Source organism: Haematobia irritans, chromosome 2 (assembly GCF_050003625.1).
Source record: "Haematobia irritans isolate KBUSLIRL chromosome 2, ASM5000362v1, whole genome shotgun sequence".
Lineage (NCBI taxonomy): Eukaryota > Metazoa > Arthropoda > Insecta > Diptera > Muscidae > Haematobia > Haematobia irritans.
In genome coordinates this window covers 18596929-18613388 of record NC_134398.1, presented here as the reverse complement: position 1 = coordinate 18613388, position 16460 = coordinate 18596929, and positions in this window count along the sequence as shown.

Sequence of the window (16460 nt, the reverse complement as noted above, 5' to 3'; positions counted from 1 at the left end):
TTTTCTATAAAAATAAAATTTTGTCGCAATACAAATAAAATTTTGACATAATTTTCTATAAAAATAAAATGTTGGCAAAATTTTCTACAAAAATAAAATTTTTATAAAAACAAAATCTTAACAAAATTTTCTATGAAAATAAAATTTTGACAAAAATTTCTGTGAAAATAAAATTTTGACAAAATTTTCCATAAAAATAAAATGTTGACAAAATATTCTATAAAAATAAAATTTTGACAAAAAATTGTATAAAATTAAATTTTGACAAAATTTTCTATACAAATAAAATTTTGGGAAAATTTTCTATAAAAATAAAATTTTGACCAAATATTCGATAAAAATAAAATTTTGACAAAACTTTGTATACAAATAAAATATTGACAAAATTTTCTATACAAATAAAATTTTGACAAAATTTTTTATAAAAATCAAATGTTGTCACAATAAAAATAAAATTTTGACACAATTTTCTATAAAAATAAAATGTTGACAAAATTTTGGCAAAATTTTCTATAATAATATAATTTTGACAAAATTTTCTATAGAAATGAAATTGTGACAAAAAAATAAAAATAAAATTTTGTAAAAAAACTGATAAAATTTTCTATAAAAATAAAATTTTGATAGAATTTTGTATAAAAATAAAATGTTGACAAAATTTTCTGTAAAAATAAAATTTTGACAAATTTTCTAAAAACTAAAATTTTGACAAAATTTTATATAAAAATAAAATTTTGACACAATTTTCTATAAAAATAAAATGTTGACATTATTTTCTATAAAAGTAAAAATTCGACAAAATTTTCTATAAAAATACAAATTCGACAAAATTTTCTATAAAAATAAAATTTTGACAAAATATTCTATAAAAATAAAATTTTGACAAAATTTTTATAAAAACAAAATCTTAACAAAATTTTCTATGAAAATACAATTTTGACAAATATTTCTATGAAAATAAAATTTTGATAAAATTTTCCATAAAAATAAAATTTTGACAAAATATACTATAAAAAAAATTTTGACAAAAATTTGTACACAAATAAAATATTGACAAAATGTTCTGTACAAATAAAATTTTGAGGAAATTTTCTATAAAAATAAAATTTTGACAAAATATTCTATAAAAATAAGATTTTGACAAGATATTCTATAAAAATAAAATTTTGACAAAAATTTGTATACAAATAAAATATTGACAAAATTTTCTATACAAATAAAAATTTGAGAAAATTTTCTATAATAAATAAAAATAAAAATTTGACACAATTTTCTATAAAAATAAAATATTGACAAAACTTTGGCAAATTTTTTTATAAAAATAAAATTTCGACAAAATTTTCTTAAAAATAAAATTTTCATAAAATTTTCTACAAAAAAATTGATAAAGTTTTCTATTAAAATAAAATTTTGATAGAATTTTTTATAAAAATAAAATGTTGACAAATTTTTCTGTAAAAATAAAATTTTGACAAATTTTCTATAAAAATAAAATTTTACAAAATTTTCTATAAAAATATTCGACAAAATTTTCTATAAAAATAAAATATTGATAAAAATCTCTATAAAAATAAATGTTGACAAAATTTTCGGTAGAAATAAAATTTTAACAACATTTTCTATAAGAATAAAATTTTGACAAAATTTTCTATAGCAATAAAATTTTGTCAAAATATACTAACAAAAGTTTGTGAAAATTTACAATAGAAATAAGATTAGGATTAACAATTCTATAGAAGTGAAGTACTGACAAAATTTTTATAGAAATACAACTTTGACGAAGATATTTTTAAGAAATTTAAGATATTTTTCTTTGGTAGTTTTTTTATGAAATTTGCTCCAAATTTTAGTAGATTATTTGTGGTTTGAGTGATACCTATACTAATTTCCAGGGTAGGTTAGGTTAGGTGGTAGCCAGATGTATCAGACTCACTTAGACTATTCAGTCCATTGTGATACCACATCGGTGAACTTCTCTCTTATCACTGAGTGCTGCCCGATTCCATGTTAAGCCAAATGACAAGGGACCTCCTTTTTATAGCCGAGTCCGAACGGCGTTCCACATTGCAGTGAAACCACTTAGAGAAGCTTTGAAACCCTCGGAAATGTCACCAGCATTACTGAGGTGGGATAATCCACCGCTGAAAAACTTTTTGGTGTTCGGTCGAAGCAGGAATCGATCCCACGACCTTGTGTATGCAAGGCGGGCATGCTAACCATTGCACCACGGTGACTCCCAGGGTAACAAAATCGGTCGTTCTAAAAGTACTCAGATATTGGAAACGACTTTAGGGTCACATCCTTACACGAAGCGGAATTCCATCATGGATTTCGAATTTTCTCTATATATAAGGGTGGCTAATATGGAAAGCAACAAAGTAAAGCGCTATATTTTTTATTTTATTGTTCAAAAGCACCAATATCGAATGTAATCAAATATCGATCTAGCGACGTCCGTTGTCCGACTGTTGAAATCACACTAACTTCCGAACGAAATAAGCTATCGACTTGAAATTGACTCAATTGGGGTCTTATATAATAATAATTCTAATGAAAATAACGTTTCGTATTTATTAAGTGGCTTTGAGCTCTGAAAGTTTCACAGACCTTATGGAAGCTATCTAGCAGAAGTTCAATCATTACCTGACAAATTGAGTGATTACATCTCGGATACGAAAGAATGTCGTCCAATAGTCTCATTTATCCTTAAGTCTCAGGAGGGGGTGATAGATATCTGTCTTAGAACCAGCATTAAAACAGGTTAGTCTCAAAGCAACAGGATTACTGAATTCCCATTACATGACCAAGTAGGCTATTGTGACAGCCCCACTATATGTCAATGAAAACTGTCTATTTTCCAAAAAAAAAAAAACAGTTCCCCATTTATGTAAATTTTTTAAATGACGTTTTAATGGGAGCTCAAATTGTTAATCTAATTGCTCCCCAAAATGGCAAAGTAACCCCAAGAAAATTGAAAAGAAGACTGACAGGTAAATTTTAAATTTACATAAAACCCTTTTGGAAGCAAAAGGCTAAATGTGAATAGAAAAGATTTGCAAATAGCATCAATAAAGACCCTTTGTCAATATCACTACTAAAGTATTTAACATAATTTGACAATAAACAAGAGACATAGCGAATCATTCCTCAACATTAAGACATGTGAAACCTTATGGGAAAAAGGAAACATAAATAAATTAGCATTGTATTGAGAAATTTTTTGGAATTCAAATTATTAAATTTGAATTTTTCTCTATAATAGATGTTCTATGACGCTATAAAATCATATGAGAAATTATTCCTAAAAAGTTGCTCATATTCTATCCATTAAGTTTTGAGGGAAATTATGAATATTTTGTATGTAAGAGTCATCTTTCGAAGCCCATTTATGCCTTTAGTAATTTCCCTACGGGAAATGGACCTACTGCAGGACTTGTACAAGGCCCTGGTGTATATTGGCCACTCTTAATACTGGCCAAGACGTATGAAAGGAACCAGTAACTTTAACATGGGTTTGTCATTGATGTGGTAAATTTCTACTTTAGGGCATGGGATGTATTAGGTATTAGTATAGTAGTCTCTCTTCGTTCCATCATATTCTCTCCGGTGGCTTCGGCACAATAAGGTCCATTTCACCTTTAAGCATGAATGAACTTCGCAGTAAGTAACTATTACGCCCATCAAAATTTTTCTGTCAAACTAGATCAGTAGCCAAATCCTTAACATATGCTGGGGGCCCTTAAGTTTTTTCGCCAAATTCGTAATAGGTGCTTATTATGCAATTCAGCTGAAATTTAAATTCAATTATGAGCAACATGGTTGCCACAGTTGTTAGAATTCTACCAAAAATGGTAGATTTTTTACGGCTTGGTAGATTGATAGAATTCTTGATGTTTTGGTAGATTTAAAGTTTTTTTTTTTTTTTTTTGAAGAAGTTTAATTTTGACAAACTATTCTATAGAAAAAAAATTTACAAAAATTTTCCATAGAAATAAAATTTTTACAAAATTTTCTATTGAAATAAAATTTTGAGAAAATTTTCCTAGAAATAAAATTTTCTAAAGAAATAAAATTTTGTCAAAATTTTCTATAGAAATAAAATCTTGAAAAAAATGTCTATAGAAATAAAATTTTGACAAACTATTCTATAGAATTAACATTTTGACAAAATATTTCAAAGAAATAAATTTTTCAAAAATTTTGAACAGAAATAAAATTTTGAGTAAAGTAGAGGGTCGGGCGGAGCCGACTACATCATACCCTAAACCACCCCCAGTGAATTAGTAAACATAAGCATTTGGTAAAGGTTTGGGAGATGAACCGCATTTCCTTATTTATGAAAATTAAGGTGTACATGTTTATTGCAATTTTATTATAATCTGAACAGAAATGCCTGATATTTGGAGCTATACTTGGTTTTACACCTACAGAGTTAGGTTAGGTATAGTGGCAACCCATTGTGTTACCACAGTGGTGAACTTATCTTTTATCACTGAATGCTGCCCGATTCTATGTTAAGCTCAATGACAAGGGACCTCCTTTTTATAGCCGAGTACGAACGTGTTCCACATTGCAGTGAAACCACTAAGAAATGTCACCAGCTTTACTGTGGTGGGATAATCCACCTTTGAAACACTTTTTGGTGTTTGGTCGAAACTGGGTATGAAGCGTCGACTCTGTGTATGCAAGGCGGGCATGCTAACTATTGCACCACGGTGGCTTTTCTACAAAATAAAATTTTGGCAAATTTTTCTATAGGAATAAATTTTTGACAAAATTTTCTATACAAATAAAATTTTGAAAAAATTTTCTACGAAAATAAAATTTTGATAAAATTTGCTACAAAAATAAAATATTGATAAAATTTTCTATTGAAAAAAAATTTTGAAAAAATTTTCTATACAAATAAAATTTTGGCAAAATTTTCGATACAAATAAAATTATGACAAAATTTTCTATAGAAATAAAATTTTTACAAAATTTTTTATACAAATAAAACTTTGCCAAATTTTTCTATAGAAATAAAATTTTAACAAAATGTTCTATAGAAATAAAATTTTGACAAAATTTTCTAAAGTAATAAAATATAGACAAAATTTTCGATAGAAATAAAATTTTGTCAAAATTTTCTATAGAAATAAAATTGTGAGAAAATATTCTGTAGAAAAAAAAAATTGTCAAAATTTTCAATAGGAATAAAATTTTGTTAAAATTTTCAATAAAAATAATCAAATTTTTACAACATTTCCTGAACAAATAAAATTTTGACAAAATTTTCTATAGAAATAAAATATTGACAATACTTTGTATACAAATAAAATGTTGACAACATTTTCTATAAAAATAAAATTTTGGCAAAATTTTCTATAAAAATAAAATTTTGACAAAATTTTCTAAAGTAATAAAATATGGACAAAATTTTCGATAGAAATAAAATTTTGTCAAAATTTTCTATAGAAATAAAATTGTGAGAAAATATTCTGTAGAAAAAAAAAATTGTCAAAATTTTCAATAGGAATAAAATTTTGTCAAAATTTTCAATAAAAATAATCAAATTTTTACAACATTTGCTGAACAAATAAAATGTTGACAAAATTTTCTATAGAAATAAAATATTGACAATACTTTGTATACAAATAAAATGTTGACAATATTTTCTATAAAAATAAAATTTTGGCAAAATTTTCTATAAAAATAAAATTTCGACAAAATTTTCTATAAAAATAAATTTTTGATAAAATTTTCCATACAAATAAAATTTTGAAAAAATTTTCTACAGAAATAAAATTTTGATAATATTTGCTATAGAAATAAAATTTTGACAAAATTTTATATACAAATAAAATTTTGACAACATTTTCTATATAAATAAAATTTTGACAAAATTTTCTATACAAATAAAAGTTTGGCAAATTTTTCTATATAAATAAAATTTTAACAAAATTTTCTATAGAAATAAAATTTTTACAAAATTTTCTATAGAAATAAAATTTTGACAAAATTTTCTAAAGAAATAAAGTGATGACAAAATGTTCAATAAAAATAATAAAATTTTTACAACATTTTCTGTAGAAATAAAATTTTGACAAAATTTTCTATACAAATAAAAGTTTGGCAAATTTTTCTATATAAATAAAATTTTAACAAAATTTTCTATAGAAATAAAATTTTTACAAAATTTTCTATAGAAATAAAATTTTGACAAAATTTTCTAAAGAAATAAAGTGATGACAAAATGTTCAATAAAAATAATAAAATTTTTACAACATTTTCTGTAGAAATAAAATTTTGACAAAATTTTCTATAGAAATAAAATTTTGACAACATTTTCTATAGAAATAAAATTATAACAACATTTTCTATAGAAATAAAATTTCGACTAAATTTTTTATAAAAATAAAATTTTTACAAAATTTTCTATAGAAATAAAATTTTGAAACATTTTCTATAGCAACAAAATTTTGACATCATTTGCTATAGAAATAAAATTTTTACAAAATTTTTATCGAAATACAATTTTGACCAAATTCTGGAAAAAAAATTTTAACAAATTTTCTATAAAAATAAAATTTTGATAAAATTCTCGAGAAATAAAATTTTAACAAAATTTTTTATAGAAATAAAATTTTGACAACATTTTCTATATAAATGTTATTGCCATAAACATATCGGGTAATAGATGAAAGAAAGTCCTGATTTAAAATCTTAAATTTGTAGATTTTTACCGCCATTATTTAAATGATTACGAGGAGTATAATCTGGAACTTTTACTTTCAGTTTCACGAAATTTTTATGATCAGTACCCCTGCTATACCCTCAAGAAGTGAAACCGGTCTATATCGATGCCTTACCAAATGGACCGGTAAAAATAAATGCGATACAGACTTTTGAGGGTCTATAATACATTTTCGGGCAAATCGGATGTAAACTACGGTTTCTAGAAGCCCAATGAGGTAAATCGGTAGATCGGGGATATACCAAAACATGGCTCGATACTAGAGGTGTGCACGTGAGTAATATTTTGCTCACACTCACGCACACTTACGACGGAGAAATCTTATTCACACACACTCACGCACGATATTTTTTGGTAGGACTCACGCTCACGAAAAGAAGATTTATACTCACGCACGAAAATCTTTTAAATTTCGTGACTCACGAAAAATATCGTGACTCACGAAAAATGTCGTGACTCACGAAAAACCTCGTGACTCACGAATGATTTTATGAGTGATTTACCTTTAGAACCTGACTGAAAACAGGAGTATGGTTAAAATCGAGTGCGTTATAAAACTCTTACCACCTAGGATGTCACTAAAATTATAAATGAATTCAACTCGTAAGCAATTTATGTTTGTCAGCGGGATTATTTTCGTGAGCGCGTTTTTCCGAAATTCGTTACTTATTCAACTCGTAAGCAATTTATGTTCGTCAGCGGGATTATTGAGTCACGAGAATTTCGTGTCACGACAATTTCGTGTTACGTGCACACCTCTACTCGATACACAACATATTCGGCTGAAATATTTGTGGTCCTAAAATACCTCTAGATTTCCAATTTTAAGCAAAGTGGATAACAACTATATATTCTAGCAGCCCAAGAAATAAATTTGGGAGTTAGGTCTATATGGAGGCTATACCAAAACATGGACCAATGCTTACCATTTTCGACACATCTCTTAATGGTCCTCAAATACCTCTAGAATTCCAATTTCAGACAAATTGGGTAAAAACTACGAATTTTAGAAAGCCAAAAAGAATAGTCGTGAGATCACTTTATATGGGGGCTATACCCAAACATGGACCGATACGGACCATTTTCGGCACACCTTTTTATGGTCCTAGAATACTTCTAGATTTCAAATTTCAGGCAAATCGGAAAGTACATATAGTTTCTAGAAGCCGAAGGAGTAAACTCGGGAGATTGGTCTTTATGGGGGCTATACCATATACGATAGGCACCATTTTCGGCACACCTTTTTATGGGTAAAATACCTCTCGATTTCAAATTACAGACAAATGGGATATAAACTACGGTTTTTAGAAGCCCAAGACCCCATATCGGGAAGTCGGTTTATATGGGAACTGAAATCTTGGACCGATATAGCCCATCTACGAACTTGACCTACCTGCAAACAAAAAAACGAATGTGTGCCAAATTTCAGGACGATAGCACCACTATTGAAGGTTGGATAGTGATTACAACAGACAGACAGACGGACATGCTTATATCGTCTTAGAATTTCTCCCTGATCAAGAATATATATATAGTCGGAAATCGATATTTTGATGTGTTACAAACGGAATGATAAACTGTTATACCCCTATCACCATTCTATGGCGGTGGGTATAAAAATTTGACAACAACAAAAATTTTTTATAGAAATACAAGCTTGACATAAGTTTCTATAAAAATAAAATTGTGAAAGAATCTTCTATAGAAATAAAATTTTGACAAAATTTTCTATAGAAATAAAATTTTGACAAAATTTTCTATAGAAATAAAATTTTGTCAAAATTTTTTATAGAAATAAAATTTTGACAAAATTTTTATAGAAATAAAATTTTGACTAAATTTTCCAGAAACACAAATTTGTCAAAATTTTCTATAGAAATTAAATTTTGACAAAATTTTCTATAGAAATAAAATATTGCAATAATTTTCCATAGAACTGAAATTTTGACAAAATGTTCTATAGTAATAAAAATAAATTTTCTATAGGCATACAATTTTCTAAGGAAATAAAATTTTGACAAAATTTTCTACGAACAAATTGTTGGCAAAATTTTCTATAGAAATATATTTTTCACACAATTTTATAAAGACATACAATTTTGTAAAGAAATGTTCTCTATAGAAATAAAGTTTTGATAAAATTGTCTATAGAAATAAAATTCGAACAAAATTTTCTATAGACGTAAAATTTTCTAAAGAAATAAAATTTTGACAAAATTTTCTACGAAGACATTTTTTGCAAAATTTTCTATGGAAATTTTTGATACAATTTTCTAAAGAATTCAAATTTTCTATAGGAATAAAAGTTTGACAAAAATGTTATCAACTTTAAACCGTGCAGACTAGCCTATAACAAAGTGGGTCTTTATCATTGGGATAAAAAGTAAATCGGGTTGTACTTATTCATGCTAGATTATTTCATCTTTGCCCATCATATAAAGTTCATTTAGATTATGTGTATAAACCCCGATTAGATCATTTATAGTCCTATGGACTTCAAAGATCGATGTATTATCAAAGTTTTCTTCATTTTTTTTTAGATTATATATTTTTGTTAGTTGCTTATTTTGTTGTTAATTGGTGTCATAATTAGAACTTGCGAATAATAAACTTTTATAAAAGATGAAAGACAACAAGAAAAAAATATTAACAACAATCATATGATGATGCGATGATGCAAAAATAGCATTGTGAGAATAAAACAAAAACATCGACATGAACAGTAGCAAAAAAAACAAGGGACCCAACACAGAGAGAGAGAAGGGGGAAGAGAGAGAAATTCAAAATGTTCATGATACTGATAGTAGTCATCAAAACCACCTTTGCTGGTACTGCTTCTGCTATTGTTGTTGCTTGCCGTTGCTCTGATTACTGGAGCTGTTCATTTAAAAAGGATGTCATCAACACATTTTTGTAGCTTGTAATGTAGCAAAAAAAGAAAAAATAACCTCAAACGGAAAACACGATATTTCACAATACATATACAATCGCATCACATACACACAGCCACATTGAAACTCTCTGAGATAGGAATATGGGATAAGGAAGAAATCATTTGGTTGCATCAGTAAATAAGGACTTAAAAAAACGCACACACACAGAGCAACATTAAAAAAAGGCAAAAGCATTGGAAAAAATCCTGTGTCCCCTCTTTGTCATCATTGTCCTCGTCCTCGCCCCCTCGTCAATATAATCATCATCGTCATCAGTAGCAAGAGTACCATTTTACCAAAGACCATAAAGGATGCTGTGTGCTTTATCAATGTTTAACGATTAAAAATCAAAAGTAGTGAGGAGCTCAACTCACTGAGAGTTGACTGACTGAAGGCACAAAACAAAACAAAAAAGTGATTCCCTTTTTACCAAAAAGACCGAAAGACCATCAACCAACCAACCACACCACACACCACTTGGGGAAGTACTTCCATCCCAGACACTCAAGTGCTACAACATGAAAATGTTGAGTTGTGCACAGTATATTTTCTCTCGTCAGGGGGAGTGACTTTTTTCTACCTTTTCGGGTGGGAGTGTAGACGTTGGAGTATTGTGAGGCGGGGGTGGGAGAATATTGGTGTAAAGGTGAGCTTTACTGTCCTTCGCATTGTTTAAATTTCTATAAAATTTTCTTGCAATATTTTTTTTTTTTCTTTTACTTTATTGATTTTCATTAGTGTGAAGAAACGGATGTTCAAGATGTAACCAAAAATAAAAAAACAAGACGTAAGCATAAAGGAAGTTAACGAAAAATTTATATATGGAAATTTTTAAGGTTTCTTTGTACGAAAAATAGATGGAACAGTGGTATGTGGATGTAACGATGCAATTCACTAGCATGCTACAGGCAATGGCCCCGATTTCATGGGCTGTGTTGAAATCAACATCATCCCTACGATCTTGTCAAAAAAATAAATTTATAACAAGTAACATATATACGGCCGTAAGTTCGGCCAGGCCGAAGCTTATGTACCCTCCACCATGGATTGCGTAGAAACATCTTCTAAACACTGCCATCCACAATCGAATTACTTAAGTTCCGGTAACGCTTGCCGATGGCAAGGTATCTTAAAACCTCCTAACACCGTCTTCTAAATTGTATGTAAATCCATACGTGGTATATATTAAATCAAAAAAGATCGATCAAATACGTATATTATTCAGTCTGACAAAATTTCCTATAGACATAAAATGTTGACAAAATTTTCTAAGACATACAATTTTGACAAAATTTTCTATAGAAATAAAATTTTGACAAAATTTTCTATAGAAATAAAATTTTGACAAAATTGTCTACAGAAATAAAATTTGAACAAAATTTTCTATAGAAATAACATTTGAACAAAATTTTCTATAGAAATAAAATTTTGTCAAAATTTTCTATAGAAATAAAATTTTGTCAAAATTTTCTATAGAAATAAAATTTTGTCAAAATTTTCTATAGAAATAAAATTTTGTCAAAATTTTCTATAGAAATAAAATTTGGACAAATTTTCTATAGAAATAAAATTTTCTATAGAAATAAAATTTTGTCAAAATTTTTTATAGAAATAAAATGTTGTCAAAATTTTCTATAGAAATAAAATTTGACAAAATTTTCTACAGAAATAAAATTTTGACAAAATTTTCAATTGAAATAACATTTTGACAAAATTTTGTATAGAAATAAAATTTTGACAAAATTTTCAAGAGAATTAAAATTTTGACAACATTTTCTATAGAAATAAAATTTTGCCAAACTTTTCTATAGAAATAAAATTTGACAAAATTTTCTATAGGAATAAAATTTTGACAAAATTTTCCATAAAAATAAAATTTTGGTAGATTATTTTTGTCTCGAGTGGCAACCATGATTATGAACCGATATGGACCAATTTTTGTGTGATTGGGGATCGGCTATATATAGCTATAGACCTATAAGGACCAATTTTGTCATGGTTATTAGCGGCCACGTTGCATATTTCAACCGGATCGGATGTATTTTGCTTTTCCCAGAGGCTCCGGATATCAAATCTGGGGAACGATTTATATGGGGGCTTTATATAATTATGGTCCGATATGGACCAATTCTTGCATGTTTGTTAGAGACGATATGGACCAATTTTTGCATGGTTGTTGGAGACCATATAACACCACGTACCAAATTTCAAACGGATCGGATGAATTTTGGCCTTCCAAGAGGGTCCGGAGGACAAATCTGGGGATCGGTTTATATGGGGGCTATATATAATTATGGACCGATATGGACCAATTCTTGCATGGTTGTTAGATACCATATACTAACACCACGTACCAAATTTCAACCGGATCGGATAAATTTTGCTCCTGCAAGAGTCGCCGGAGGTCAAATCTGGGGATCGGTTTATATGGGGGCTATATATAATTATGGACCGATATGGACCAATTTTTGCATGGTTGTTAGAATCCATATAATAACACCACGTACCATATTTCAATTGGATCGGATGAAATTTGCTGCTCTTAGAGGATCCGCAAACCAAATCTGGGGATCGGTTTATATGGGGGCTATATATAATAATAGACCGATGTGGACCAATTCTGGCGTGTTGGTTAGAGACCAAATACTAACACCATGTTCCAAATTTCAAACGGATCGGATGAATTTTGACCCTCCAAGAGGCTCCGGAGGACAAATCTGGGGATCGGTTTATATGGGGGCTATATATAATTATGGACCGATATGGACCAATTCTTGCATGGTTATTAGATACCATATACTAACACCACGTACCAAATTTCAACCAAATCGGATGAATTTTGCTCCTCCAAGAGGTTCCAGAGGTCAAATCTGGTGATCGATTTATATGGGGGCTATATATAATAATAGACCGATGTGGACCATTTCTTGAGTGTTGGTTAGAGACCACATACTAACACCATGTTCCAAATTTCAAACGGATCGGATGAATTTGGCCCTCCGAAAGGCTCCGGAGGACAAATCTGGGGATCGGTTTATATGGGGGCTACATATAATTATGGACCGATATGGACCAATTCTTGCATGGTTGTTAGATACCATATACTAACACCACGTACCAAATTTCAACCGGATCGGATAAATTTTGCTCCTGCAAGAGTCGCCGGAGGTCAAATCTGGGGATCGGTTTATATGGGGGCTATATATAATTATGGACCGATATGGACCAATTGTGTCATGGTTGTTAGAAACCATATAATAACACCACGTACCTTATTTAAATTGGATCGGATGAAATTTGCTGCTCTTAGAGGATCCGCAAACCAAATCTGGGGATCGGTTTATATGGGGGCTATATATAATTATGGACCGATATGGACCAATTTTTGCATGGTTGTTAAAAACCATTTACTAACACCACTTATTAAATTTCAACCGGATCGGATGAATTTTGCTCCTCTAAGAGGCTCCGGAGTTCAAATCTGGGGATCGGTTTATATGGGGGCTATATATAATTATGGACCGATATGTACCAATTTTTGCATGGTTGTTAGAGACCATATACTTACACCATGTACCAAATTTCAGCCAGATTGGATGAAATTTGCTTCTCTTAGAGAGTCTGCAAGCCAAATTTGGGGGTCCGTTTATATGGGGGCTATACGTAAAAGTGGACCGATATGGCCCATTTGCAATACCATCGGACCTACATCAATAGCAACTACTTGTGCAAAGTTTCAAGTCGATAGCTTGTTTCGTTCGGAAGTTAGCGTTTTTTCAACAGACGGACGGACATGCTCAGATCGACTCAGAATTTCACCACGACCCAGAATATATATATACTTTATGGGGTCTTAGAGCAATATTTCGATGTGTTACAAACAGAATGACAAAGTTAATATCCTATGGTGGAGGGTATAAAAAGGAAATATTTTCATTATAACAAAGTTTTTGTTCGGTTGTTTTTTGTACATAGCGAGTGAACTTGTTCGTGACATAGAATAAAATGATTCCGCAATGAATTGGGTTCCAATGGAGTATCTTATACTTAAAGATTTTCCGTTGACGAATCGTTATGTTCTTAGTTGATCGGTAATTTATGAGAGCTTAGCTCCATTCATCATCCGTATTTGTTGATTAGATTCATAGATGATCGATAGTATGAGCGGAATGCGGTTCATAGATGATCAGTATTTTATGAGCTCTTCGATTCGTTCATGATCCGTGGTCGATGAGGACTTCGATTTGTTGATGAGAAATTCGGTTTGTTGATGATCGGTAGTCAATAAGATTCGATGATGATCTGTGGTTGGTAAGAACTTCGATTCGTTGATAAGAACTTGGATTCGTTGATGATCGGTAGTCAATAATATTCGTTGATGATCTGTGGTTGGTAAGAACTTCGATTCGTTGATAAGAACTTGGATTCGTTGATGAGAAGTTGGATTCGATTCTACGATGAGGAATTCGCTTTGTTAGTGATCAATAGTTCATGAAAACTTGGGTTCGCTGATCAATCGTGGTTAATGAAGACTTCGTTTGGTTGATAATCGATTCATTAATGACAAACTCGGTTTGTTGATGATCGGCGATTGATGGGGACTTCCATTTGTTGGTCTTCGGAAGTTGTAGAGGAATTCGGTAGGTAGATCATCGTTTTCTTTTTTGTAGATCTTCGGTTCGTTCATGCTCCATGAGAACTGATGAGAACTTCGATTTGTTTAATATAGAAGGTTGATTAGGATTTCGGTTCACAGATGATAGTTGGTTGATGAGAAAGTTTGTCAATGAAAACTTCAGTTCGTAGATGATCGATAGTCTATGACATCTTCGGTTTGTCGTTGAGAAATTCCATTAGTTGATGAGAAATTCGGTTCTTTGATGATCGAAGTTTGGAAAGGACTTGGATTCATTGATGAGGAATTCGGTTAGTCGATGAGAACTTAGATTCTTTTGTTAATTTCTTTAATGATCGGTGATTTATAAGAACTTCGGTTCCTTGATAAAAAATTGCTATTGTTGATTATCGGTATTGGATGAATGGAGGCTTGTATTCGTTGATCATCGGAAGTTGATGGGGAATTCGGTAAGTAGCTAATCTTTTTTCTTTGAGAACATCGATTCGTTGAAGATCCATAGCTGATGAGACCTTCGATTTGTTTAAAATCGAAAGTTGATTAGGATTTCGATTCGCAGATGATAGATGGTTGATGAGAAAGGTTGTCAATAAAAACATCAGTTCGTAGATGATCGATAGTTTATGACATCTTTGGTTTGTCGTTGCGAAATGTGATTAATTGATGAGAACTTCGGTGTTTTCATGATCAAAGTTTGGAAAGAACTTGGATTCGTCGATGAGGAATTCGGTTAGATGATGATCGGTATTCGATTGACGGGGACTTGCATTTGTTGATCATCGGAAGTTGATGAAGGATTTGGTACCTACTTAATCTTTAATCCTCCACCATAGGATGGGGGTATATTAACTTTTTCATTCCGTTTGCAACACATCGAAATATTGCTTTAAGACCCCATTAAGTGTATATATTTTGGGTCGTGGTGAAATTCTGACGGACATGTCCGTCCGTCCGTCTGTTGAAATCAAGCTAACATCCGAACGAAACAAGCTAACATGTCGACGTGAAACTTGGCAGTAAGTAGTTGTTATCGGATAGTATTGCAAGTGGGCCATATCGCACCACTTTTACGTATAGCCCCCATATAAATTGATCCCCAAATTTGGTTTGCGGATCCTCTAAGAGAAGCAAATTTCATCCGATCCAGCTGAAATTTGGTACATGGTGCTAGTATATGGTCTCTAACAACTATGCAAAAATTTATCCATATTGGTCCATAATTATATATAGCCTCCATATAAGCCGATCCCCAGATTTGGATTGCGGAGCCTCTAAGATCCGGCTGAAATTTGGTACATGGTGTTAATATATGGTCTCTAATAACCATGCAAAAATTGGTTCACATCGGTCCATAATTATATATAGCCCCCATATAAACCGATCCCCAGATTTGACCTTCGGACGTGGTGTAAGTATATAGTCTCTAACAACCATGCAAACATTTATCCATGTCGGTCTATACTTATATATAGCCCCCCATATAAACCGATCCCCAGATTTAACCTCTTGAGCCTCTTGGAGGAGCAAAATTCATCCGATCCGGTTGAAATTTGGTAAGTGGTGTTAGTATATGGTCTCTAACAACCATGCAAAAAGTGGTTCATATCGGTCCATAATCATATATAGCTTCCATATAAATCGATCCCCAGATTTGGTTTTTGGAGCTACTGGTCTGCGTCACTGTTACCATATGCATATTCATCAATACATTGCTATGCCCAGAGTCTTTTTATTTGGAGAAGGCACAAGTAATGCAAGGAGGAAGTGATTTTCGTCATCCAACATGAATAGAGTGTACGTGGAGAATTCTCATTGAGTTGTACTTAATGTCTGCTTAAGAATGTGAGTTTCTTGAGACGATGGCATGAATGACACGAAGTTTGACCAACACCAATTGCAGCCGAACTTCCGATAGCGGCTCGTCCGAATACGCGATTCGTTCGCTTACGCATTTCGTCTGTTTACGAGGTTCGTCCGCATACACGATTCGTTCGTTTACGCAGTTCGTGCGCTTACGCGGTTCGTCCGTTATCACGATTCGTTCGCTTACGCAGTTCATCTGCTTACGCGTTTCGTCCGCTTACGCGATTTGTTCGCGTCACCCGAGTGCTAGTATACCCGAATCCCCACCTTTCCCACTTCTATTTACAGAATT